General features: G+C 43.3%; 1 protein-coding gene across 2 annotated transcripts in view; it reads left to right on the top strand.

Annotated features, from left to right (window-relative positions):
* FAM160B1 (family with sequence similarity 160 member B1) overlaps window positions 1–26,020 on the top strand; it is a 104,853-nt gene that overhangs the window by 68,557 nt on the left and 10,276 nt on the right. The window contains exon 18 of one of the 2 annotated variants that reach the window (XR_004646657.1): window positions 12,247–13,916. The exons of the other annotated variant lie outside the window; for it this stretch is intronic. The gene's annotated coding sequence lies outside the window, so the exon portion shown is untranslated. Of the gene's footprint in view, window positions 1–12,246; window positions 13,917–26,020 lie in introns of those variants that run through there. 2 annotated transcript variants of the gene reach the window in all.

Genomic DNA, 26,020 nt, shown 5'->3' with positions numbered 1-26,020 from the left:
ATATATATATATATATATATATATATATATTTTTTTTAGTTGAGGCCACCAGAACTGCACTCAGTATTCAAGAGGTGGGTGTACCATGGATATATATAGTGGCATTATATTTTCTGTCTTGCTAGTTATCCTTTTCCTAATGGTTCCTAACATTCTGTTAGTTTTTATGACTGCCACGCTATATTGAGCAGATGTTCTCTGAGATCTATCCACAATGTTTCCAAGATCTCTTTAGTGAGTGGTAACGGCTACTTTACATTCCATCATTTTGTATATATAGTGGGGACTGTATTTTCTAATGTGCTTGACTTTTCATTTATCAACATTGAATTTCATCTGCCATTTTGTTGCCCAGTCACCCAGTTTTGTGAGATCCCTTTGTAACTCTCCACAGTCATTTTTTACCTTAACTATCTTGTTATTTTGTATCATTTGCAAATTTTGCCACCTCACTGTTCCACCTCCCCCTTTTCCAGATCATTTATGACTATGTTGAACAGCGCAGGTGCTGGTATAGATCCTTGGGGAACTCCACTATTTACATCTCTCCATTGTGAAAACTGACCATTTATTCTTACCCTTTGTTTCCTGTCTTTTAACCAGTTACTGATCCATGAGAGGATCTTCCCTCTTATCCCATGACTGCTTACTTGGCTTAAGAGCCTTTGGTGAGGGACCTTGTCAAAGGCTTTCTGAAAGTCCAAGTATGCTATATCAACTGGATCACCCTTGTCCACATGCTTGTTGACACCCTCAAAGAATTCTAAAAGATTGGTAAATTCCAGATTGCAGCTTATCGCTGGGCAAGCTTGCACCAATGTGCCCCATGCTATGGGACAAAAGTTTTATTTTCCAGCCTGAGAATTCCAGTGCCTTTCACTACAGCAGAAAGTGTTTCAGTCTCTCCTTCCTCCGATAATGGCTTTATAGTTACATAGCACTGTTCATTCCAAAGGCTCCCAAAGAACTTCACAAACATAGCTCAGGAGTCTGGGCAGAGCCAGCTCTGGCTTTTTTGCCGCCCCAGGCAAAAAAGCCTTCCGCTGCCCCCTGGCGGGGAGGGCGGCGAGCCCGGCTGCAGTCCCGCTCTCCCCGGCCGGCCAGTGCGCCGGGGGGAGGGCAGCGAGCCTGCCGCGGCTCCACTCTCCCCGGCGGCTGGAGCGCCGGGGGGAGGGCGGAGAGCCCGGCTGGGGCCCCACTCTCCCCAACCGGCCGGAGCGCCGGGGGAAGGCGGCGAGCCTGGCCACAGCCCCGCTCTCCCCGGGTGAGCGCCGCCCCCCTCCAGGTGCCGCCCCAAGCACATGCTTGGAGGGCTGGTGCCTGGAGCCGACCCTGAGTCTGGGCAATCCAAATGGGTGGAGTTGAATGAGGTCTGTCTTGGTTTCCTCAGAGCATCCATTAAGTTCCAGTGAGTGAGTCTGTTCTGGATGCTCAGCCTATGCCATTACCTTCAGCTGCCTTCAGTCTCACAACCTGTATATGCCTTGCTACTAGCAATATCAGAGCAGGCGTGAAAACAAAAGTGAGAAACTTACCAGAAAGCCAAAATAATGACTGACACACACATTGTAGAACTAAAAGGTAATTTAAATGTAATTTGATCAAATGTACAAGGGTGAATTCCTCCTTTTGCCGTGAGGAAGAAGATTCTGGTACATCTTCCTGTTGCATGACAGCTGTCTGTCTTCGTGACGCTCCCTCCAAGTGTCCAGAGCCATAAATCTGTCCTGTGGGTGTCAGCTCCCTGCTGCACCAGTCTGTCCACCTCACCAACAAACTCCTCAAGAGCGCCAGTCTAAACCTTGCCTTGCAGGTAACGTGCAGTGAATCCCAGTTCCCAAGATTCCCAGAGACGTCTCTCTCTCGTGTCCAGTCCCTTTCACAGGACAATCACAGACATTATTAAGTCCGCTGTCTCAAAAAAACAATACACAAAACACCAGCCACAGGGCACACCGAGGACACACTCTCTAGCTTAATTTACAGCACTGAGATGGGCTTGTAATAAAACAAATTTAAATGTATTAATAAGGAACACAGGTTTAAGTGATACCCAGCAAGAATAAAAGATAGAAAAGGGGTATAAACAAAACATAAATAACACACTTTCTAGTGCCTGAATCTTAGTTTTAGCAAGCTGTGTCTTTGCCTAAAATAGTTTCTCACTTACATCAAGCTACCCGCATCTCCAGTCTTCCAGGCAAGATGGTCCAAAGTTCACAGAATCCCCCTAAGTCAGGGGTGGCCAACCTGAGCCTGAGAAGTAACCAGAATTGACCAATGAACATTGGCAAAGAGCCACAGTAATATGTTAGCAGCCCCCCATCCACTACCCCCCTCCAATCCCCAGTGCCTCCCACCCACCAGCCACCCCACCAATCAGCGCCTTCCCCTCCCTCCCCACACCTCCCGCCCGCAGCAATCAGCTGTTTTGCAGTGTGCAGGAGGCTCTGGTGGGGCGGGGGGAGGAGCGAGGGCATGGCAGGCTCGGGTGAAGGGGTGGAGTGGTGGCAGGACCTGGGGCAGAGCAGGGGGTTGAGCAATGAGCACCCCCGGGCACATTGGAAAGTTAGCATCTGTAGCTCCAGCCTATGCAAGGAGCATATTAACCTCTGAAGAGCTGCATTGGCCACCCCTGCCCTAAGTGATGGATAACGAAGGGATTCTCTCCCCTGTTTTTTAATAGTTCAGTAAATCATTGACATGTATTCTTTTGAAGTGTCCCCAGATAAAGTTTTTCTCCCCTGCTGCTTGTGCTCCAGGAACCTGATACTCTGCTGTCTTCTCATCCTCCTGATAACGGGTATTTTCCTCCGATGCAAATGCACTTTCATTGTCTCTGGATTACAAAGATGGACCCTAGGCAGATTGGCAAATCCACATTCCTTTGTGTAGGGAAAAACTTGTTTATCAACACTCTGTCCACAACAAACTTTAAGAATATGTTTTCAGCATACAGACAACTCTTTGTACACCACCCCTATATACATCAGCCAGTGATATTGGTGACCAGCGTGTCATCCGCTTTCATAAAAGACCGTACTTGATGCACTTTTATAGTACAATGATGTTGTACACAATCAGTTGACTCAATTGATGATTGTTTGGAGTCAGACCCCCCGTTCTTCACCTGGACCCTGATTGTCATAGTCTTGCCTTAGAATTTTTGTGTTTGACCCTGCAGTCCTTAGCATGGGGGTAGAAGATGCCCTTTAAGTTATTCCTGTGCAAGGACTGCAGGATCTGGCTCAAAAGCAAACACCACTGGAAGCAGGCATGGGGTTGTGTATGGGGAAGATAGGGACCATCACTGTACAAACCTTGAAAGTGACCATCCCTGCTCCAAAGAGCTTACGATCTACAAGAATAGCACAGGGTTCATATCCTGCGGTCCTTACTCAAGCAGCCTCCCTTGCTCAGTAAGGACCCTAGGGTGTGACCTCATGTGATTAGATTCCAAACATGTTAAACACACGTTTCACTCAGATCCTCACCATTACACGCTCCACACACCACCCAATGGCTGTTAACATCCCCTGTAAGTTTTGATTTTACCAGACTATCCTCTTCTTTGTTTTCAGTTCCCTCCACATAGCAACAAGGGGTCACTGTTCGGGTGACAACACACTGAGAACAATAGCCATTTCTAAGGAGTTAGCGAAAAGGTGGGAAACAAAGAAACTGTTAGTGGGAACCTGAAGAAGAGCTCTGTGTAGCTCAAAAGCTTGTCCCTTCCCCCAACAGAAGTTGGTCCAATAAAAGATATTACGTCACCCTACTTGTCTCTGTACTGGTAACCATTATTAGTAGGGCCCTACCAAATTCACGACCATGAGAAACATGTCACGGACCATGAAATCTAGTCTCCACCCGTGACCCCCTCCAACTTTGTGACCCCCTCCAACTCCTTTTTTGGGTCAGGACCCCTACAATTACAACACCATGACGTTTCAGATATAAATGTCATGATTTGAGCTATTTAAGATTTTTAAAATCCTATGACCATGAAATTGACCAAAATGGACCATGAATTTGATGAGGCTCTAGTTATAAGTTACCCACACAGCACTTCCCATGCAAGCCTTTAAAATTAATTAAAAAGCATTACAGAGAAAACATGAAAAACAATAAAAGAACCTACATTCATGCAATGAGTTTACCAGAGTTCCCCCCAACCCTAACAGATTCTGACAGGAGCAGTCCTTCAAACCCCCACTGAAGTGGGATTCCTTGTGGTTATAAGTTGATCACACATTCAGATCAGAACGAGCACACTCATGAAATCCACCTTTATACAGTTCAAGGGTCTTTGCTCTGGAGTTTCCAGGAGCAGGTAATTGGTAGACAATGGTTTGTCCTCTCAGGGGGTAGCTTGAAAAAGTAGGATTCCAAGTGGGTCATTTGTATTCCTCAGGCACTTACTAGGAAATTCACTTCAAAGGACTTTTTGGAACAATAACTGTGACGTTCCTAATACCTTCCAGGTATTGCGTTGGTCTCCCAGAGAAGGTACATAAAGTACATGCAATTCCACAACAACACATACACAATTGCATTTTTAATACAATGGACACCAAAGATGTTAAACTTAATTCAATAGTGTTCATTCAGGATATCAGAGGATACTGTCAGTCTGTCATAGCAGGGTATAAGTGCTAACGTACCAGTTACTGTTATAAAACACCTTGTTAGCTAACTTCCACACATCCATGCGTAATACTGCTTGCCAAAAACAGTTTAATTATAATGAAACAACAACAAGGTGCACACTGGGCCTGATTTCATAGCTGAAAACTGTTTGGTGATGGAGAGGTTTTGCAGCCCTTGACTGACAATGAACTAGCTGCATTCGCTTTTATTAGGATGTGACATGGCAGAATTACAAGCAGGGCTTTGCTAGTGCAATGTAAATACTTGCTTTCCCCACTGAAATTTATTACTCCCTCTGATCTGTCCATGCCTGATGGCCAGGGAGGCAGACGCTGTGGGAGTGAATAGAGGCTCTTGCAATCTGACCTCCAAGGATAAATAACAGTGGCTCAGCCTTTTGCACTGACACATTACTCTAAAATATTTATGCCTGAGCATTCAGAATTGCTTAGCCCTGTGGTCTGCCTTCTTGATCCCTACCAGACAACGGCCATCATTCAATCGCACAAAGCAAAGTAAAAAGGCTACATTTGGGAAAGTATCAGAGGGGTAGCCGTGTTAGTCTGGATCTGTAAAAAGCAACAGAGAGTCCTGTGGCACTTTTAAGACTAACAGATGTATTGGAGCATAAGCTTTCGTGGGTGAATGCCCACTTCGTCGGATGTATCCGAAAGCTTATGCTCCAATACATCTGTTAGTCTTAAAAGTGCCACAGGACACTCTGTTGCTTTTTACATTTGGGAAAGTATTTTTACTGCCCCCTGAGCAATCTTAAGCAGGAGGGGGAAAGAGCTTAATTGCACAGCCAGCCAGAGAGGAGACCCCGAGACTTGCAGCTGTACCCCATTGTTCTGGGCAACAGAACAAGCAGGGGGTTGGGTTCGACTGTAACTGCAGCAGGCTTTACCACTGTTTATTTTTAGACGGACTTAAAAAAAAAGTGGTCCCTGATGTCAAATGCTCTGGTTGATCTTTTTCACAAAAGCTGCATGAGATTCTCTCTCCTCTTGCCTGCTTTCAATAAGGACAGCAGGCAGTCGCTCGGTTGGCAACTGCAGCAGAATCAAATTGTACTGCAGCAACAGAACAAAAGGCACAGGACTCAGTGCAAGAAGCAGAAAGTAGGTTAACACCGAAAGCTATGAATGGGAATAATTCTTTCTTCCCATCATGGAAATGGGGTGTTACAGCATTGTTCCTTGGGGACTTGTTCATTCACTTTTTTCTCTCATAATATATATATCAGAGAACACAATACTCCTTTGCCTCATTTTACTGAATACTTTGCCTTTTTAAAACACTTCCCTTTAGAGGCTCAGTTGGTAGCCTACTAAGATTTCCAAAAAAGAACAGGAGTACTTGTGGCACCGTAGAGACTAACAAATTTGACCTTGGGATTTGTCCCCTCCCACGCTGGCAGAGGCTAAGGACACAGGTGGGTGCTTGCAGCTGCTGGGTGGTGAGGGAGATGATGAGATTTCAAAGAAAGTGGATATTTTCAGTGTAGTAGGATGGGGTTTGGAGGCTAAAATGAACCCTCCCTTGTTTAAAATAAGGCAGGAAGAGAGGACAAAAGACCATCAAAGTTGGACATGAAAAAAGCCAGTAAAGATCATAAGATCCATGTACCTGCCTGTCAGTGCCGGAGGACAAAGTTCCTCAGTAGTTGAACTGATAATACAGGAAACATGACCCTAAACAAAATTTCCAAGAAAAGGGGTTGTTGGTTTTTTTGGTTATTTTATTTAACTAGGCCCAAAACCTGACTGCACCAAAGACAGAGCTTTGCCATTGACTTTAGTGCTACCAGGACTTGAGCTCTAAATACTTTCAATACAAAACCAACATAAAATAAAAATAGAAACACAATTCCTTGTACTATGTTGACTCTAAATTTGGACTCTGGCAGGTTGGGGGTATTTTTCCTTTTGGAATCTATCCTAACAGCTGTATAGCTCCTGCCTGAGTGAAAGGTGAATCTCAGTACCAGTATTCTATTCCAGGCCTCCCCTACTACAAGGTCTGTCTCTTGCAGATAACCAAAATTAGTCTTGTGTGCATTTGTATAACAGTGGTTTTCTTCATTCTTTGTATGCACTGACTTCAGGACAAATTATCATCAGACACCTCAGGTGCATCTCTTGTTGCCTCATTAAAATACGCTACCGTACTGAACCTATGGAAGCATGCATAAAAGCCAGTGGTACTCGGTAAGAAAGCAACATCAAAATTGCCAACCATGAATCATCAATCTGTAGCCTTTTTTTAAAAAGGCTTTTCCTGTTTCTTACTTTCCTTCCACTATAATTTTCAGCTGTAGCAATGTCCATTAATAGCAGTTACATTGTTACACTGTTGTGACACTTCAGCAGAGCCCTCATCCATTTCAGTCATTGATCCACTGGTGTGTGCCACATGAGGGGTGGAGGGGGGGAAATAGGGAAAGGTCGAGCTCATTTTTTCTCTCTGCCCTTGCTTGTGACCAGATGGCAGCCACTCACTCCGAGCTGTAAATCCCTATTAGGTTTCAGAAGCTTGGTGTTAATTGCCATGGTACAAAATTTGACCCTGGAGAGCAAAACTAAAATTAAAACTGCTGGGCCACAAAGTGGGTGAAACGCTATAGATGGTAATGGAGCCGGAGCAATGATTCTGCCCCACAGCCTTCAGACAACTATAAATTAGCACCTGACCTCTAAAATACATGCAACTTCTGACCCCGCCGGAATTCTTATTGGAAAATAAGGCTGGGGAAGAGGGAGAATCTAAAGCAGAGGTAGGCAACCTATGGCATGCGTGCCAAAGGCGGCACACGAGCTGATTTTCAGTGGCACTCACACTGCCAGGTCCTGGCCACTGGTCTGGGGGGAGGGGGGACTCTGCATTTTAATTTAATTTTAAATGAAGCTTCTTACACATTTTAAAAACCTTATTTACTTTCCATACAACAATAGTTTAGCTATATTTTGTAGACTTATAGAAAGAGAGCTTCTAAAAACGTTAAAATGTATGACTGGCACGCAAAACCTTAAATTAGAGTGGATAAATGAAGACTCGGCACACTGCTTCTGAAAGGTTGCCGACCCCTGATCTAAAGCAATGTACAGAATATGGAGCGGAAAGAGACCAACACACAAGCCAGACACCATAGGGATGGAATCTTAAATAATAAATGCAGATTTGAACATGGTAGAAAAAATTGGCCTCATTTTGGACACTGGCAGTTAATCCATATTGGAATCTTATGCTTAAGTAAGTTGCTGAGTCACAGAATTGTTGAACTAAAAGAAACATGTCTATAACTTGATTATTTAAAAAAAAATCTATCTAAGTAACTTGTGGGTGTGCGCTCTCTCTCTTTCTCTCTCTCTCTCTCTCACTCTCTTCCTTTTGTTCCGTTCTTCCTGATCTCTACCTTAATTTTGGAGCAGAAAAAAAATCAAAGGATAAAATAAATAAAAATCCTGTTAGTTTTCAAAGGTCCACACAGCAGTAGCTAACTGGTTTCCAGTCAATCCTAGATTGCCTTTGATCTCTGAAGCTCTTGCAAAGGAATATTTTGCTAAATTTCAGGCATATACATGCCATTGGACTTACAGGAGATGTCGTTTGGAAAGTGTGTAATTACCTGTGCAGTGACACTTATAACGAGAGATTGATAACACTGTGTTTGTACCCCCTCTTCTATCTGAGGAAATGCAAAGCATTCTACAAACATTAATGAATTAAGACTAAAACTACACCCCTGTGAAGTAGATGAAGTAAATAATGTTACCCCTGTTTTACAGATGGAGAAAGAAAGAAGCAAGAGTCACACAGCAAGTGTGACCCCAGATTCTTTTGATTCCAAGACAACTCTGATTGTGGTTAAATCATTCTTCTTATCAATCCACCTTTGCAAGCAGCTCATCCAATCAGATTCTTCTTTCATTCCTTAATGCCCCTTTCCCTCACCCCCTTAAAGAAAGTTTTTAAATGATTTTAAACAAAGTGCTGTATGCATTCTAGGAAAACAAGTATCTGAGATAACCAAGGTGCAATTAATATTCTCAATTTTGTAGGAATCTCACCGACTTTCTGCAATAAAGCCAATAGTTTGGTCACAAGATACAATTTTGGTTTTTTTTCTTTCCTAAGGCACAGCGACGTGGGATTATCTATGTATACACATACAGAGTCTGTAACTGAAACAGTTTCTTTAAATAAATCGTATACTGGACACTCATTTTGCTTAAAATTGGTCTCCTGTCAAGCTTGTACCCTAGAGGAACCACCAGCCTCATTGGCAGAATCACTTTCTGTGGCTCTGAACAGGTTTATTAATGAAAGAGCAGCATCAGCTCGGTGGAACATTTTGTCCCTGAAGGAGATGGTGCCAGAAGCAGCCCTAACATGCTTTCTGGCTCAGTCATGTTTATACAGGGTAGCAAAGATAAAGGTATTAAACATGACTCTCAGGTCCCCCACGTACCACTTGGGAATTCTGATTAGTGATCCAAGAAACAGAAAAATGCCAGGTTAATAATTAGAGTCCTACCAAATTCACGGTTAATTTCATAATCAGAGGATTTTTAAAATAATAAATTTCATTTTCAGCTATTTAAATCTGAAAATTCTCAGTCTTGTAATTGTAGGGTCCTGACCCAAAAAGGAGTTGTGGGGGGGGCAAGGTTATTGTAGGGGGGGTTCTACTACTGCTATCCTTACTTCTGCTGGCGGGGCGCTGCCTTCAGAGCTGGGTGGCCGGAGAGTGGTGGCTGTTGGCCGGACACCCAGCTCTGAAGGCAGCCCCCTACCAGCAGCAACAAGGGTGGCAATATCATACCATGCCATCCTTACTTCTGCACTGCTGCCTTCAGCACTGGGCAGATGGAGAGCGGCAGCTACTGACTGAGGACCCAGCGCTGAAGGCAGCAGTGCAGAAGTAAGGGTGGTAATACCATACCATGCCCTCCTTACTTCTGCACTGCTGCTGGGGGGGCCGCTGCCTTCAGAGCTGAGTGCCTGGCCAACAGCCCCTGCTCTCTGGCTGCCCAGCGCAGAAGTATGGGTGGCAATACCATGACCTCCCACCCCCAAAATAACCTTGCGACCCTCTGCACCTCCCTTTTGAGTCAGGGCCCCCAATTTGAGAAACGCTGGTCTCCCCCATGAAATCTGTATAGTATAGGGTAAAAGCACACAAAAGACCAGATTTCATGGTCTGTGACGTGTTTTTCATGGCTGTGAATTTAGTAGGGACCTACTTATAACTGTAGCAATTACTCCTGTTAAGCATCTCTGAAGAGAAATGAAGTATGTTCTGTTTGGGCAGCCCATCTGTGCTGAGGATAACAGTGTAGTTAGGGACCTGTGCAACCTGGAGATACCCCAGTCAGAAGGGAAAAGAACGTGGGTCTCCACCCAAAAAGGCAAATTTGGGAAGTCTGAAAGTGGGTACCCCTGCTGGACCACTGAGGGGAAATACATGTGCAGTTGCCCCAGGCTGTGATAGTTTTCTAACCAACTACCTCATTTAAAATGTTTCACAGCAATTAGCCAGAAATACCCATAAAAATGTACTACAGCATTCTACGCTAACAATCCAAAGTGCACGACTTACTCTAGTATAGCAAACCAGCCTGAGATTTTTTTCAAAGCTGCCAAGGAGACTTGCATAACTAAATTCCCATGAATTTTGAAGGAAATGGGTGTCTAAGTCCATGAGGTAGGCTTGTAAATCTCAGTTATGTGGTAATATTGTAGAATGTTATGTTTTACAAAGGTTGGTAGACTACTACATTCTGTATAATACAGGCTAGTTGCTTGAAAAGTAGACCATTAATCTTTATGTAACTATGGGCATGTCTACCCTGCAATAAAGCACTTGTGGCTAGCCCATGTTAGCCAACTCAGGCTCGGGGGGGCTGCAAAATTGCAGTATAGACATTCAGGCTGGGACGGGAGGTCCTGGAGCAAGGCCCGGCTCTAGGTTTTTTGCTGCCCCAAGCAAAAAAATTTTTGGCTGCCCCCCACCTAAGCCCTGGGCTCTCCCTCCCCACCCGCACCCCCCCTGTTGCCCCAACCCTGGGCTCTCCCCACCTGCACCCCGTGCTGCCCCAGCCCTGGGCTCCCCCCCTACCAGTGCTGACTCCGCCCACTCCCCCCTCGCCTCCAGCCGGTCCGGCACTGGCAGGGTTGGGGTAAGCAGCGGGGCTCCTGGGCCGCGCCTCAGCTCAGGGTTCCTCCAGTCGGGGCTCCCGCCTCCAGGACTGGTCAGGACCTGGGAGGGCAGAGCCGGGAGACCGCCCGGCAGAGGGCTGAGAAGCTGGGGTAGGGCAGACCCAGAGGGAGCAGAGCCCCAGAAAGCGGGTGGGCGGCCGCCCTGCGGCACCTGCAGGCGGCTCCGTGCGCCCGGCGGGGCAGCCCCCAGTCCGAGTGTCCCGCGCTCGGAGCCTGCCCGGCCATAAGGTGCAGGTGCTGCTCCCCGACGCGAACCGCAGCGGCCCCAGAGCGCCTCCCGTGCTGCTGCTGCCAGGGCCGGCTCTAGGCTTTTGCCGCTCCTGAAAATGTGCCGCCCCAAGCACGTGCTTGGTTTGCTGGTGCCTGGAGCCGGCGCTGCCTGGAGCCTGGGCTCCCACCCGAGTCAGAACATCTACACTGTAATTTTATAGTCCTGCAGCCCGAGCCCCCAAGTCAGCTGACCCAAGCCAGCTGCAGCTGTTTTATTCCACGTACTCTATGTATTCTGTTAACGATATAGTAGGCCAGATTCTTATTTACACAAAGAGTTCTTTATACCACTCTAATAGTGTAAAGGGGCCATACAGCGAGTGAACGTTACATTTACACTTACTTCAAGACCTCTTTGTGCTGCCAGAGCAGTGTAAAGGGACCATCACATATATGAGAATCCGGCTCATTGTCTAGACACTTAAAATTGAGTTGTCCAAGGTACAAGTCTGAGGCCGGCCTTGTGGTAAAGGAACTGGACTGGGATCTAGGGGATCTGGTTTCAATTGCTGGCTTTGTGACTGGCTTCCTGTGTGGCCTCGATCAAGTCAGTTAATCTCTCTGTGCCTCAGTCCATCCATTAAATGAGGACACCAGAGCGGTAATACTGTAATTCTTCTTATTTAATTTTTTTAAATCTAAAGCTTGGTAAAAGTCAAATATTCATTATGGCAAAGTATAACTTCCAGGGATGGTTTGTCTGCAGTTGGCAAATGCAAAAGTTATACTTTAATTTATAGCTAAAACTATGTATCAACCCTACAACAAACACACCCATTGGACCCCTGCTGTCTGTCCGCAAAAGATTAACTGTTGAATGATACATGATCCTTAATTACTACTTCATAGTCACTTAAAAGGAGCTTTGATGAATTCTGGGATGCCGAATAGTAGATGCCAGACCATCCACTTCTCTGGAAATCTTGATTGATTAAATGCAATTAGATTGACTGGAATATTTAATTAAAATTGCAATAAAGCTGAAGCGCCACATACTATAGGAGAACACACAAAACTTGGGGTAGGCCTGAACTTGGAGGAAGTTTATATCCTGGACTTTATGGCCCAGGCCCATGTCTAAGACAAATATTTTTATTCTTTTAGGTGGCCAAAGAACAATGTCAGTTTCTCTCCATTCTTACAGTCTTAAAACACCCTACCTTGACTCATGTTCTGAACTTCCAGCTTCCAGGAAGGTCTGCATGAAGCCCACCAGCTAAGATACAGACCTGTTGGCTGGCTGACAGAAGATGGTGACAGAAACCCAGAGTTAAAATATGGTCAAACTTCAGCTGCCTGGAGAAATCTGTTGCTCAAGTTAAATGGACTTTTATCTATCTTTGGAGTGAAGCAATATTTTGGTGGTGGTGAAAAATTAACACACATATAGACTGTAGTAAATGAAGGCTTGTCTGCTAGACTGAACGTCAGTCTGTGATGTAGGGAATTGATTTGTTTATCACTTTACTTATAAAATCCCACAATGATGAGATATTTGTGGTAAACTTTCTATCTTGTCCCAGGAACTATGCTGCAGAAACCAAGCAATTTATTTGAAGGGAAAAACCTCTCTCTCTTTCTCTCTCTTTCTCTACCCAATCCTGCAGTGTTTACTGAAGAAAATTGCTCACTGATGTCATTGTAGATGCTTCTCAAACTATTGCATCCCCAGGATATTTTCTTCTAAACTGTTGAATTTTTTAAAAAAATACCCTTTTTTCTCTTGTGTTGCAATGTATGTGACAGACTTGCACTGAACAAGTGTGAATTCCTTTGTATTTTATATAGGGATGATTTTTTTTTTCCAAAGGGAAAAATCTCACTTTGAGTCTACATAACTGGAAAAACAGATGAGGAGCAGTGCTTATGCCAAGGAAATTCCCACTGACTTCACTGCTGGGGAGCCAATCTGGTTTGATCACATTTATCCCTGCTGTGACTCCACTGACTTCAATCCGGACTTCATTGCCAATGCAGGAAGAGCATGGCCCACCCTGTTTTTGGTATAAGGGTGAAATTTGCCCCGTACAGAAAGCCAGCTCAGTGTCTGTGTGGCATTTAGTGGATGTAAGTAGGTCTTACATGCTGCATAGCCATTGTGCTGGCCCTGAGAACGTGTTCTTTCTCCCCTCCCCTCTAAAAAAGTTCCAGACTTGCAGGAGCTGCAGAATTAGTATCACACAGGCTTTGGAAAACTGATGAATAATGATCTGTCTTACAAAAATTCTCCTTTAAATCAGACCTGTATAAGACTAGATGTGCCCAGATTAAAGGATAAGTCTAAATTGGCAGGCCCCTGGTCAGGGAATGGTATATATTTTATCTGATCTGCGACTAGGTAGCTCCAAGGAGTTCTTTAAAGAGAGAGAGAGCTTAAATCCCAGCAATCAGTTCAGAGCAGCTAGAAAAGAAGATAAAGTTCCTGTGTCTTTGTGCTGCATATACCTCCAGGCATCTTCCACCTGATGTTCTCTGCAGGCAGATTTCAGCTCTGCTTCAGAGATATTGAGGGAAGCTGTATCTGAAAGCAGAAAAATAGTGTAGATCTCCCATAAGATTTAATTTAAAAAGGACAGAGTGGGGTGGGAACAAAGGTTTTTATTCAGCATTATGGCATAATTTTTTCGGCCATCCATTAAGAACATACACAATACCTGGCTGATTTAACTGGTGACTATTATTTACTGTATGCGTGTGATGTTGCACCCCATAATGCTTTATAGAAATATACTTATGAGTGTAAATATGACGTGACTGGAATATGTTTTATGCTACATATGCCATGTAACGTATCTCTGCAAAGGTTATGATCTACTGGATATATTCATCCTATTTACATGCATGTATCATTTTTGTATTTGAAGTTATGAATATTGGCTATGTACTTGTTTGATTTTAAGTAGCCTCAGTGAAGCCGTTGGTCAGCTTCTTGAGAAAAGACTATTCTCAGTAAGTGCCTAATCAAGAAACACTTAAGCTAACAATGAACTTTGAGAGACACCAATCCACATCTGAGCTTTCCTGGGAATGTGGCATCAGCCGGTAAAGTTCTGAGTCATGCATGGACATGTGACTTGCCCGTATGACTCCAAAACTCCATCTTGCAGCTGGATTCTGCATAGGAGAGGAGAAGGGGTTTCCACCCACAAGAGAGAGTCTATTTAAGTCCCTGGAAACCTCTCCATTTTATCTTCAGCTGGCTCAAAAGGTAGCCTCTCCAGCCCCAAAGGATACCTGAAAGAAACTCGAACAAAGGACAATAACTACAGGGGTGTGAGTGTTTGCTGGACCCAGAGTAAAAGGAAGCTAGTCTGTAAAAGAAGCTTACTGGAACATCTCTGAGGGTGAGATTTCATCTGTATCACTTTCTTACTGTATTAGGCTTAGACTTGGGTGTTTTATTTTATTTTGCTTGGTAATTAATTTTGTTCTGTGTGTTATTACTTGGAACCACTTAAATCCTACTTTTTGTATTAAATAAAATCACCTTTTACTTATTGTTTAACCCAGAGAATGTATTAATACCTGGGAGGGTGGGGGAAGGGAAACAGCTGTGCATACCTCTCTATCAGTGTTATAGCGGGTGAACAATTTATGAGTTTATAGGCTTTATACAGGGTAAAACGGATTTATTTGGGGTTTGGACCCCATTGCGAGTTGAGTATCTGAGTGCTGGAGACAGAAACACTTCTTAAGCTGTTTTCAGGTAATCCTGCAGCTTTTGGGGGATGTGGTTCAGACCTGGGTCTGTGTTTGTAGCAAGCTAGCGTGTCTGGCACAACCAGGCAGGGCACTGAAGTCCCAAGCTGGCAGGGAAAACAGGCTCAGAGGTAGCCTCAGTACATCAGGTGGCAGTTCCAAAGGGGGTTTCTGTGATCCAACCCGTCACAATACGCTTGCTCCCAAGAGTCAACATCCGAATTAGTATCTTTCATTTACTACTAAATACACTTTTGGGCGGGGTAAAGAGTAGAGGGTGAGGCTCAGATCCTCAGCTGAGGAGCACACAGCACAACTCTGGAAAGGTGGCTTTGTCTCCTCTCTCCACCTGGAGCCTGGACAGACTATGCAATAGGCCAGTCCTCACATCAATTTAAAAAAGCCTGGGATAGAGGCACCCCTCTCTGGTAGTTTGTTCCAAACTCCCACTCCTTGGTTTGTGGCCTTGGAGGAGGTAGGAATGCACCTAGAAATCAGTCCAACGCACAGATCTATCCCAACACCTTTATCACAGAATCACCCTGTCAATGCAAGGAACGGTTAATGCCAGTATAACAAACTTAATGTCTCACAACAGGGCTCCTCCCCCCACCCCAGCAAACAAACAGTTCCAACTGCCCGTCCAGCCTCAGTGTCACGGATGAGAGCTAGTCCCTGGACCTGCCTCCCAGCTCTGAGCTCTGACTGCATGTGCAGTCTCTTCTCAAATGACATCTCCATGCTTCAATGGGCAGAGAGCTGGCAGCAGGAAGTTGAGATGGGATTTCCTGCCAGCTCTCCATCCTGTCAGGGCTTTGGGGGATGGAGAAGCCAAATCCTCTCTGCCCATCCCCTAAACAGCAAGGGCTCTGGGGACAGGGCCAGCCTTACAGGATTGCTGCTAACATGTGAAGCGAGGGCTCTAAATGTCTGAACGCTGCTCTAAATTACACCATCCGCCAACTGTCCTAAAGGGCCCGGGCCTTGGCAACACAGCTATGCCCTCTATTCCAGCCACAAAGAGCCGATGGCCCAGGAGCCATTACTTTGGTTCTAAGACACTCAAGCAGCCTCATGCAGCGGAGTGATTCTTTCTTTGTGTTGGCGGCATGGTGCAAAGGTTAATGGGGAGAATCTTTGGTATTCTACTGTGTCATATAGTTTTCAGTGAGGAATTCAATCCGAATTTTTTAAACTTCATTAAAAAACACAATTCTTCAGTACAAAAAATTGAATTTTTAATTTGACTCTGAATTAACTAAATGCACCCAATACTTCTGAAAAATAAAGACAGTTGTCTGAGCTGTTAAATTGTATGAAAACAGAGGGGAGGAAAGGCTTACATTACTTGTTTAAGTGGCAATTATAGCCTTAAAAAATCATGGGAAACCTAAGGCACCATTTTATGGACTGTCTCAGACAGGAATCTTTAAAATATTGTAATACAAATATGTATTAATATAGTGTCAAGAGGCCCCAGCTGAGATGGAGACATTGTCCTAGGCACTGAACAAACACATAGTAAGATGCAACAGAGAGTCCTGTGGCATCTTTAAGACTAACAGATGTATTGGAGCATAAGCTTTCGTGGGTGAATACCCACTTCGTCAGACGCACGCGAAGTGGGCATTCACCCACGAAAACTTATGCTCCAATACATCTGTTAGTCTTAAAGGTGCCACAGGACTCTCTGTTGCTTTTTATAGATCCAGACTAACACGGCTACCCCTCTGATACTTGACACATAGTAAGATGACATCATTACCCTCAAAGAGCTTACACTATAAATAAACAAGACAGACAAAGGGTAGGAGAAGGGAAGTATTCACAGGTGGTGTACTGGGGCAGAGAGAGAGGAAGTGATTTGTCAGGTAGGAAATTTATGGCAGAGTCAAGAAGTGCCCCCCCCAGTTCTCCTGAGTCCTAATCCCAAACCTTAAGCACAAGATTTTTCCTCCCTTGATAACACTTACAACATGCAAGTTTGATGCATGAACAACAGCAACAACTTGACACAGAGGCTAAATCACAGTAAATGTCTGTATCGGATTCGTATTAGTAGTCACAGCGGATGAAATTCACCCCAAAGCAGAGGGATGAAATAACCAATCAAATTTTACTATCAAATCATTGATTTTTTCCCCCTCCAAAATCCCTTGTTACTGTTGTGTGTGGTGTGCGGGCAACTTGGGGTTCCCACTTTAGTTGTCAGACTCATTGTCATTTGCAGTAATATGAGTTATCCCCCCGTTTTTTTCCAGATGCCATGGACCAGAATGACTATAAGCTTCTTGTAACTCATTCATCTGGACTCTAAGTTTGGCAGGGTGTCAGAATGATGCCATGGCAGCCTTATCCGTGAAGGATTTTTTTTTTCCAGGACATTTAGTTCCTGCCATCTGCTAGTTGGCTCAAGTCTAGGAAATTCAGATTTTGTTGCCCTCCCAAAGTGTTTCATTATCTAGGTTGTTTTCAGAGTATCCAGATTGTCTTTGTGAGGGTTCCAGTGGCAGAGCACTAGAGAAATGATAAAATGCTTCAGACTTTTTCAAATGCTGCTTTGTTTATTAATAAACAATCATTGTAATAATTCATCCCTGTGCAAAACACCTGGGAGCTAACGATCAGAAAATGTTTCCAAATATTTAATGAAGACTCTTGGGATGTCTTCCAAGCATTTTCTCCATTTGGCCGGTTACACCAGCCTGGGTTGTTTGGTCAAGCCTGTCTCTTTTGCTGTTCAAGGAGGCAAGTATAGCTTGTGTTTTGTCACTTTTCTGGGTCAAGAAATCTCATTTCAGGGTAAGAAATCTGGCCATTCCATCACCTAGTGCCTTTGGTGGAAGTAAAGCATAGGTAGTAAAGGAAGTAAAGCCTTCCTGTTGGTAACGTGCAGTTAACACAATCTACTTTATCTTTCATGTTTCTTTTCCCTTTGAAAGGAGGTAACATTTTATTCAAGGTTATATAGCACTTCTCATTAAGTTTTCCCGTTTAACTGTCAGACTCCAAATCAATCTAGCATAACATTTAGATTAGAAATGGGCCTCAGAGCCAGTGTTTGATAATAGAGTGAATTAGATTTAAAGTAAAGTTTGGTTATGAGATGCAGCTAAGGTTTGAGCTCATCAGCATCAAAATCTCACAATCTGTTTTTATGAGACTTCTGCCTCTAAAGATGGAAATCTCAATAAGATACAGCTGGTGGAACTCTGATTTAAATCAGCTGTTCTCCTGAGATTTTTGCCTTCTTGGTCAAATCTCAACTGCATCCTGAAAAAAGGTGCCTCTCTGGGTTTAGATATGAAGATTTGATAGGCCTCTTCCGGTTGTGGATATGGCAGGCTCCTTCTGGTTTTGATGAGATTGGATTTGGAAATTTAAGATATGGGATTTTGGATTCTGCTTCAGGCCTTTATCTACTTTAAGCATGTTCGAAAGCGTTACATGAATGGAGTTTCTGGATGAAACCCATACAAAAAGGGACATTCAAAGTACAGTAGGAAAACAAAGATCTAGGCATATGAGGGCACGCCTGCTTAATGTTATAAATTATTCTTGTTTAATTGATAGCTATCAGAAGTGGTCCCTTAACCAGAAAACACAATGATTATTTTCTGCAAAGTAGTTCTGTTGGGATGTTAGGCTCAAATTTTGTATGTCTGAAGTTCAGATAAGTTACATTTTGTTTGTGTTTGTTTCTGCAATAGATTAAAGCTGGAAGTTTTCAGCCTCAGCTGAAAATGAGTGGTGTGTTTTTTTGTTTTAAATAGGGTGGGGAATAGCAACAACTGGGCACCAATTATACTGTATAAGATTTAGATAAATTTAGGGTTAAGACAGCTCTCTTGCCCTCAGCCATTGTAGTTAATAATTTAGAGCTGAATTTAGGGGCACTCCAGCAGCAAAGTATAGCATTATCCAATTTCTGTTGTTGCTCAGAAATGTAGCAAGCTTATTAAAAATGAATGGGGTAATCGGACAAATTCTATGACTCTGCATGAGTGTCTCATTAATGTTTCACTAAGGAGCACCAAGACTAAATAGGCTGCACTAGATTTAGCAGTAATAAATGTACTTCAAAAGCCGTGGAACTTAATGACCTTCCTCTGAACGCAAGGATTAGAAACAGCAAAGCCATCGGGCATATTCGGTAACACATGCAGATCTCCTTTTGCACATTTCTAGTCACCTTATATAGTTTCTCATTCATCAAAATATCCAGTTTCCCAGTATGTTCCAGTCAATGTCTGAGAGTAAATTTTGAGACTGTTATTCAGTAGCAGTCCAAAGCATTGCAGCTTATCATAATATTACTAAAGCATCGTATTTAATAGAACATTGTAGTTCTATTCTTTTTAGTAGGGTACAAAATGCATCTTTAATCATTGTCAGCAATTAGGCCCCGATCTTGCCAACTAATGAGCACCCTCTATTCCCCATTGTCTTCAGCATATTGTACTTGATGGGATCAAGCCCTGAAGTTGCATACTATGAAGGCTACTTCAAGGTGAACTGCAGAGATTAAAAAACAACAACAAGCTTTTGCCTTTTGTGAGTCTGGGAGCCCCTCAGCACAATACTGATACTCTCATTACCCCAAACATGCACTGTTGTCAGATGTATCTAAAAGGTGTCATGAAAGGTATCATATGTAAAGTGGTGACACGCTGGTCCTGAAAATCATTGCATGATTTATGTCTGCGTTATGTACAAAGAGAGATGTATGTATCCTGGAGGTATGGTCTTAAAATCTGTTTGGAAGGCAGTGCCTAAACCCAGCCTGCCCCAGGCAAAGGAATGTGTATTTATCTGTCTGGACAGCTTGATTACTGACAGAAAAGAGTGAAAGTACATTTACATATATGGTAAACAAAACTATCAAGGTGCCAAGAAGCAGTTTAGTGAGCCCACCATTAGAGTCTTCACCCCAGGAATCTTTCCTGGCTCCTGAGGCAGAGACAATGGACTTCGGGTACTATAAGGGGAGCTAAAAGGCATTTTAGTGATCCATCACACAGGGAACAAAGGGGACAGCATCCTCTGATTCTGTGAACATTGAGTCCCCTGGCCTGGAGATGCTGGTAACTTGATGTGGGTAAGAAAACTATTCAGGCCAATATTGTAACTTGCTAAGATTAGGTTTGTCACTAGAAAGCATGTGTTTGTTTGGAACCATAATCTGCTTCTTTTATTTTCTCTTCCTTAGTATTACTGAAATCTCTGTTCTTTGTGAATAAACTTATTCTTGTTCTATTACAAAACCATGCCAGGGCTGTGTATTAAAGCGAGATATGAGCCTTCAGCTAATCTAACAGCCTGGTGTATGCTCTGTTTCTGTGGAGAGAGCAAACCTAGTAGTTTCTGTGAGTGTCCATGGAGAGGGACTGGACGTTGCAAGGAGACATCTCTAGGGAATTTGAGAACTCGGGCTCACTGATTGTTTCCTGCGTGGCAAGGTTAGACTGGCAGAGTCTTGAAGAGTTTGCTGGCAAGACAGACAGGCTGGTGTGTCAGGGAGTTGAGCCAGAGCTTACCAGCAGCAAAACTCTCCCTTGCTGAGGCACAGAGATAACACAGTGGCTCACAGCTCTGGGTGCCTTGAGCAAGGCATCAGAACTTTGCTGCTGCTTTATGGTAAACACTGTGTCAACATTTTATTTAAAATATTAACTCTTTTCTTTCCTTACATTGAAAATAGCAGGGTGTCATGTCCCTTTCTTTGATGGAGGACATGAATCATGATGTCACTCAAAGTAGTTCTTTGTCCCCTACCAGAGGCAAATATGGTCTCAAAATTGAACCCATCAGTTTTAAGAAAGGAAGAACTCAGACTGGCTTTCAGACTCCAGTTGGATATTGTAGTGTTGTCAATTAGAAAAAATGTCTTATGAACAAACTTATTTTTGTATTATCTTTTCTGAAGGGGGAAAACATTCTATCTTACAGCTGAGTAATACAACTGAAGCAAGATATACAGAAATATATAAGAATCAGGAAGGAAAGGTTATTCAGAACATAACGCCCATACTGGGTCAGACCAAAGGTCCATCTAGCCCAGTATCCTGTCTTCCGACAGTGGCCACTGCCAGGTGCCCCAGAGTGAATGAACAGAACAGGTCATCATCAAGTGATTCATCCCATCGCCCATTCCCAGTTTCTGGCAAACAGAGGCTAGGGACACCATCCCTGCCCATTCTCGCTAATAGCCATTGATGGACCTATCCTCCATGAACATATCTACTTGTAGCCAAGAAACAGCAGAACTGATCAATAGTAGGTTCATATTTGGGTCATATCATGTGGAAGAAGGTCTTTGATTTAATGGATGACTAAGAGTACTTGTCCCACCTTAAGGGTGTTTAACATTCATTGGCAAGGTATGTAAATGAGAGCTGGACACTCCTCATTCTGTGGAATGTTGAGTGAGGCCTTCTACACCAAAAAGTTATATTGGCATAACTGTGGTGGTCAGGAGTATGACAAAAGCCATAACCCTGACTGATTTAGCTATGCTGCAATAGAGGCATCTACACTGGGGGTTATGTTGGCAGAGGGCTTCTGTCAACATAGCTAACTTCATGTGGGGAGGTAGTGTTCCTGTACTGACAATAAATCCCTTCTGTTGGTGTAGGCTGCATCTACCCTACAGGGCTATGCTAACGTAGTCCTTGTCCATAGTCCCTGTCTCTTGGGAGCCATTTAGAATACTGAAGCCAAGTTAATGTGGATTATCTGAATGACTGTAAACATGAAACCCTCTATTTACAGAGTCACATTTCAGAGTAAAAGTTAACCATCAGAAGGCTGTATCCAGATCACCCCGAGGAGTCCTGTCATGTTTTAACAACTCAGCAATAGAACCAAACTTTCCCCTCTGTCTTTTATTATCATGAAGAGAGACATTATTGGCTTATTGTTTCAGGTAGTAATTAGCATCTCTACACACTCCAAAGCCTAAACAATTACAAAATTGAATAATTTATGGTTAAATTGAACTATTTCTGTCCACTATAATACTGTGTGCGTTGGAAGGACGCTACATTGCCTGGAGCTCCTCACTTATTGAATTTAGACGTCTCATTCATTAGTGATACAATTGGCTGTTACAGGCTGTGTGCAGTAGCTACTTGGGGTGGGGGGAGAGTGTCTGTTTGCACTTCTGAATTAACTGGTACTAATCCATGGTTACTTGTGCTTAATTAGGACTAGATTCTGCCATAGGCACATTCAGAGGTGGAGTGGCTGCACAGCAGTTGGAGTACCAAGGATTTAACGTTGAGAGCTGGCATTTCCTCCCAGCCAGAACACACTGGTATGTCCATCCTTGAAGAGGGTGCCGCATACCCCCCCTCAATACCATTCTAGCTGTGGGCACGAGGGAAATGGCAGGTCCATCGCTTTGACTTCAGCACCACTCACCTTCTTTTAGGTACCTAGCAGCTGTAGCAGATAGAATTTCTAAAAGCAGCAAAAAAGTCTTACCAGCCCTTGCTCAGCATTGCAAGAGAAGTTCAAGCATCCTGCATGGGCGGGTCAGAATCTATTATGTAATAAATCTTATGGTCCAGATTGTACCTCCAAGATCCATACGTGAAGGGGACCCTTCACTCTGGGCCTTCGCCTTGCTGCACAGAAGGTGGGAGGCTTTCAGCTGCCTCCATACCACTGACCTATCTCCCCAACTTCGGATGCCATGCAGATCTGGGATCTGTGCTTGGGAATGTGGTGGAGACTGGGCAGGCTGGGAAGAAGAGTGAGTGAATAGAGGAGGGTGCACATAATTCCAGCCCCAAAGACAATCCCCAGAAAAATAATACAGCTTGGGTTTGGAGGACGGCATGGCCTGGGGGAGTTCCTGGCAGTATGGGTACAATGGAGCAGTACTATGAGGCAATTGGGAAGGACGTGTGAGAAAAGTGTCAGTCCGAGGCAGAAGACAGTTTCATTAGCAACAAGCTATGTGGAAAGCAGAGTTGTAAGAAAGATCTTTATTGAGCATGATTAGAGAACTGTGTTACATGCTGAAGCCAATAAGGGCCTGGTATCTCCTTTCTCCAGTTCCACTCATACCACAGGACCCACCAGGCCTGGGGGTGGGCCCTATAGCCATTTCCTCAAGCAGTTGAACTGTACCTCCTTGCCTGGATGATGCAAAGGGATCTCTGCAACAGGATCCTTGCGGAGATTTCCCCCCAGAATTATGTATCTGCAAATCAGTGTTCAGGAAATAGTTTTTAAAACCTCTTAAAAAAAGCCCACACAACTCCTTGCAGCCAAAGAATTGAGTGAGGTAGCATGGAACATCACTGCTTTGCACACACATTTGGAGAACTGTTTGCCAATTAGTGCCGCCTATGAAAATCCAATGGCACATGGATTATGTATCAGAACAGCTCATAGATAGGCTGGGGGCTATAGGCCAGGTACATTAGGCCCACTAATACCCAGAGTCATTGTGATTTTGTGAGACAAACAGATATTGGTATTGAGGGACAGATTTAAGGTACTTCTGTTAATATACTAACTTCTTCCTCAGCCTCTAAACCTAATGTGATCTCTTGCAATTAATCTTCTCCAAAATAGCGCAGAAAAGGACTATCGCCTGTGGGCATTTCTTTTAAATTTCTATAATTATTAATAATCATTTAGATCGCACTTCTCATTCATAGATCCCAAAAGTCTAAAACTATTGGACAGATTCCCATGGAAACCAAAATCCAGAATCTTCACACGTCTCCAGTCCTCTTTCTGTAGAGGAATCTCATCACTGAAATGTGACCACCTCAGGAATGGAATTTTAGAAAGAACAATTTCAGAGGGTTTTTTCTGTTGACTACATGGGAGAAAGCAGGACCTTAGCTTTGACAGATCTAGTAAATTATAGCCACAGAACTTCCCCAAAATAATTCCTAGAGCTTATCTTAGAAAAACATTCAAACTTGATTTTAAACAGGCCAGTGATGGAGAATCCACCACAATTTTTGCTGAATTGTTCCAATGGTTAATTATCCTCTTTGTCAAAAATTTATGCCTTATATCCAGGCTGAATTTGTCTAGCAGTTGGATCATGTTATACTTTGCTCTGTTAGATTTAAGAGCCCATTATCAAATATTTGTTCCCTATGTAGGTACTTTATAGACTGTGCTCAAGTCACTCTTAACCTTCTCTTTGTTAAACTAAATAGATAAAGGCTAGGTCTACACTGGGAGGGGGATTGATTTAAGATACGCAATTCGACGTATCCGAGCCGACTTACCCTGCTGTGAGGACGGCGGCAAATAGACCGCCATGGCTCCCCCGTTGATGGCACTTACTCCTACCTGGGCTGGTGGAGTACGCGCGTCGATTCGGGGATCGATTGTCGCGTCCTGACGAGACATGATAATTCGATCCCCGATAGATTGATTTCTACCCACCAATCCAGGCGGGTAGTGAAGACAAGCCCTGAGTTCTTTGAGTCTGTCACTACAGACATAGCTCATACTACAAGTTTCAAATAACATCACAAATCAGATGACAGTGTATAAGTACCTTCATGGAGAGAAAATACCAGGTACTAAAGGGCTCTAATGTAGCAGAGAAAAGCTTAACAGGAACCAATGGCTGGAACCTGAAGCCAGGTATATTCGAATTAGAAATTCCACACAATTTATTTAACATTGAGGGTGATTAACCACTGGAATGAACTACCAAGGGAAGGGGTGGAGTCTTTATCTCTTGAGGTCTTCACACCAAGATTAGTCACCTTTCTGGAAGATATGCTTTAGCTAAACATAAGTTATGCTTTAGTCAAAATAAGGGCTCGATACAGGGGTAACTAGGTGAAATGTAATAGCCTGTCTTATACAGGATGAAAGACTACATGATCTAATGGTTGCTTCTGACCTTAAACTCTGTAAATGTGTAAGTCCACAGAGCAGCAGGCAGGGCCTCAACTGGCTAAAAATAACCCCTCATATGTAATATTCCTTTCTTCACACTTGTGCAGAGTGATCTCTTCCTCATTCCTAAGTGGAATCCAGCTTCTTGAAGAGTTAGAATTCTTCGAAAGCAACTGTAATAATAAACCTTGCAAATTTAAACAGGGGCTCAGACTCTCACTGTTACTTTTGTTAGGAACAAAATCAAAGGGCTGCAAAATGTATTTCGTTTGGTTTTTTCCCCTAGGGCATATCTGATTCCAGACACTGCCTGGTCTCTTGTCATTACAGACTCAAGATTATATCAGATTAATAACCACATCCCACTCAGTATTAATTATATATCTTGTCCGATTTACTAACATTTAATATGGTCAGAAAACCCTTCAAGGAACCATTAGACTGTAGCAGATTCTATGGTTCCAATACAATTTGTGATTTTATCATTAGCCAAGAAATCTAGCTAGTCTGTTCTCTGACTCATTGGCTGAATCGGACAGAAATTTGCTTTAAAAGAAATTAATTAATTAATTGAAAAACATAGCTCCAACTTTACAGTATCAAATCCTGTTCTTGTTTCAACTGGCATAGATCCAGATTAATTCTGCTGAAGCCAGTGAGCGAAATACTGCTCTCAACTACACTGCTATAAATTATAAGTAATTCTGTTCATGTCAGTGGAGCTACTGTATATTTATTTCAGACTAATGAAAGCACAATCCATGCCAGTAACCCAGAGCAAAATTTGTCTCTCATAGTTACACAAACATTTTTTCTAGAATTAGAAAAAACAAGTACACCTCTACCCCGATATAAAGCTGTCCTTGGGAGCCAAAAAATCTTACCGCATTATAGGTGAAACCGCGTTATATCGAACTTGCTTTGGTCCACCAGAGTGCGCAGCCCCTCCCCCCCCCGGAGCGCTGCTTTACCGCGTTATATCCGAATTCGTGTTATATCGTGTCACGTTATATCGGGGTAGAGGTGTATTTTTACAAACAAATAAAATTACAACAATTTAATTTCTAAACTTTAAACTGGTGTTAAATATCTCCATTTTTCCCCTCTGAAACAAAACCAAAAATCTATTCATGAAATATTTTGGATTTAGAAATATTTTTTTTCTATGGAGGATAATTACCCAAAAGTACCAAAACCTAATATTGGTACAAATAGAGTTAAATAGAAAGTTTTTTATTTGCAATGGTGACTTACATTTTTTCAGAAATTCTCCAATTCATCAAGGTACTTAAGC

This window comes from Trachemys scripta, chromosome 7 (assembly GCF_013100865.1).
Source record: "Trachemys scripta elegans isolate TJP31775 chromosome 7, CAS_Tse_1.0, whole genome shotgun sequence".
Lineage (NCBI taxonomy): Eukaryota > Metazoa > Chordata > Testudines > Emydidae > Trachemys > Trachemys scripta.
This window is presented reverse-complemented; position numbering and strand designations above follow the sequence as displayed.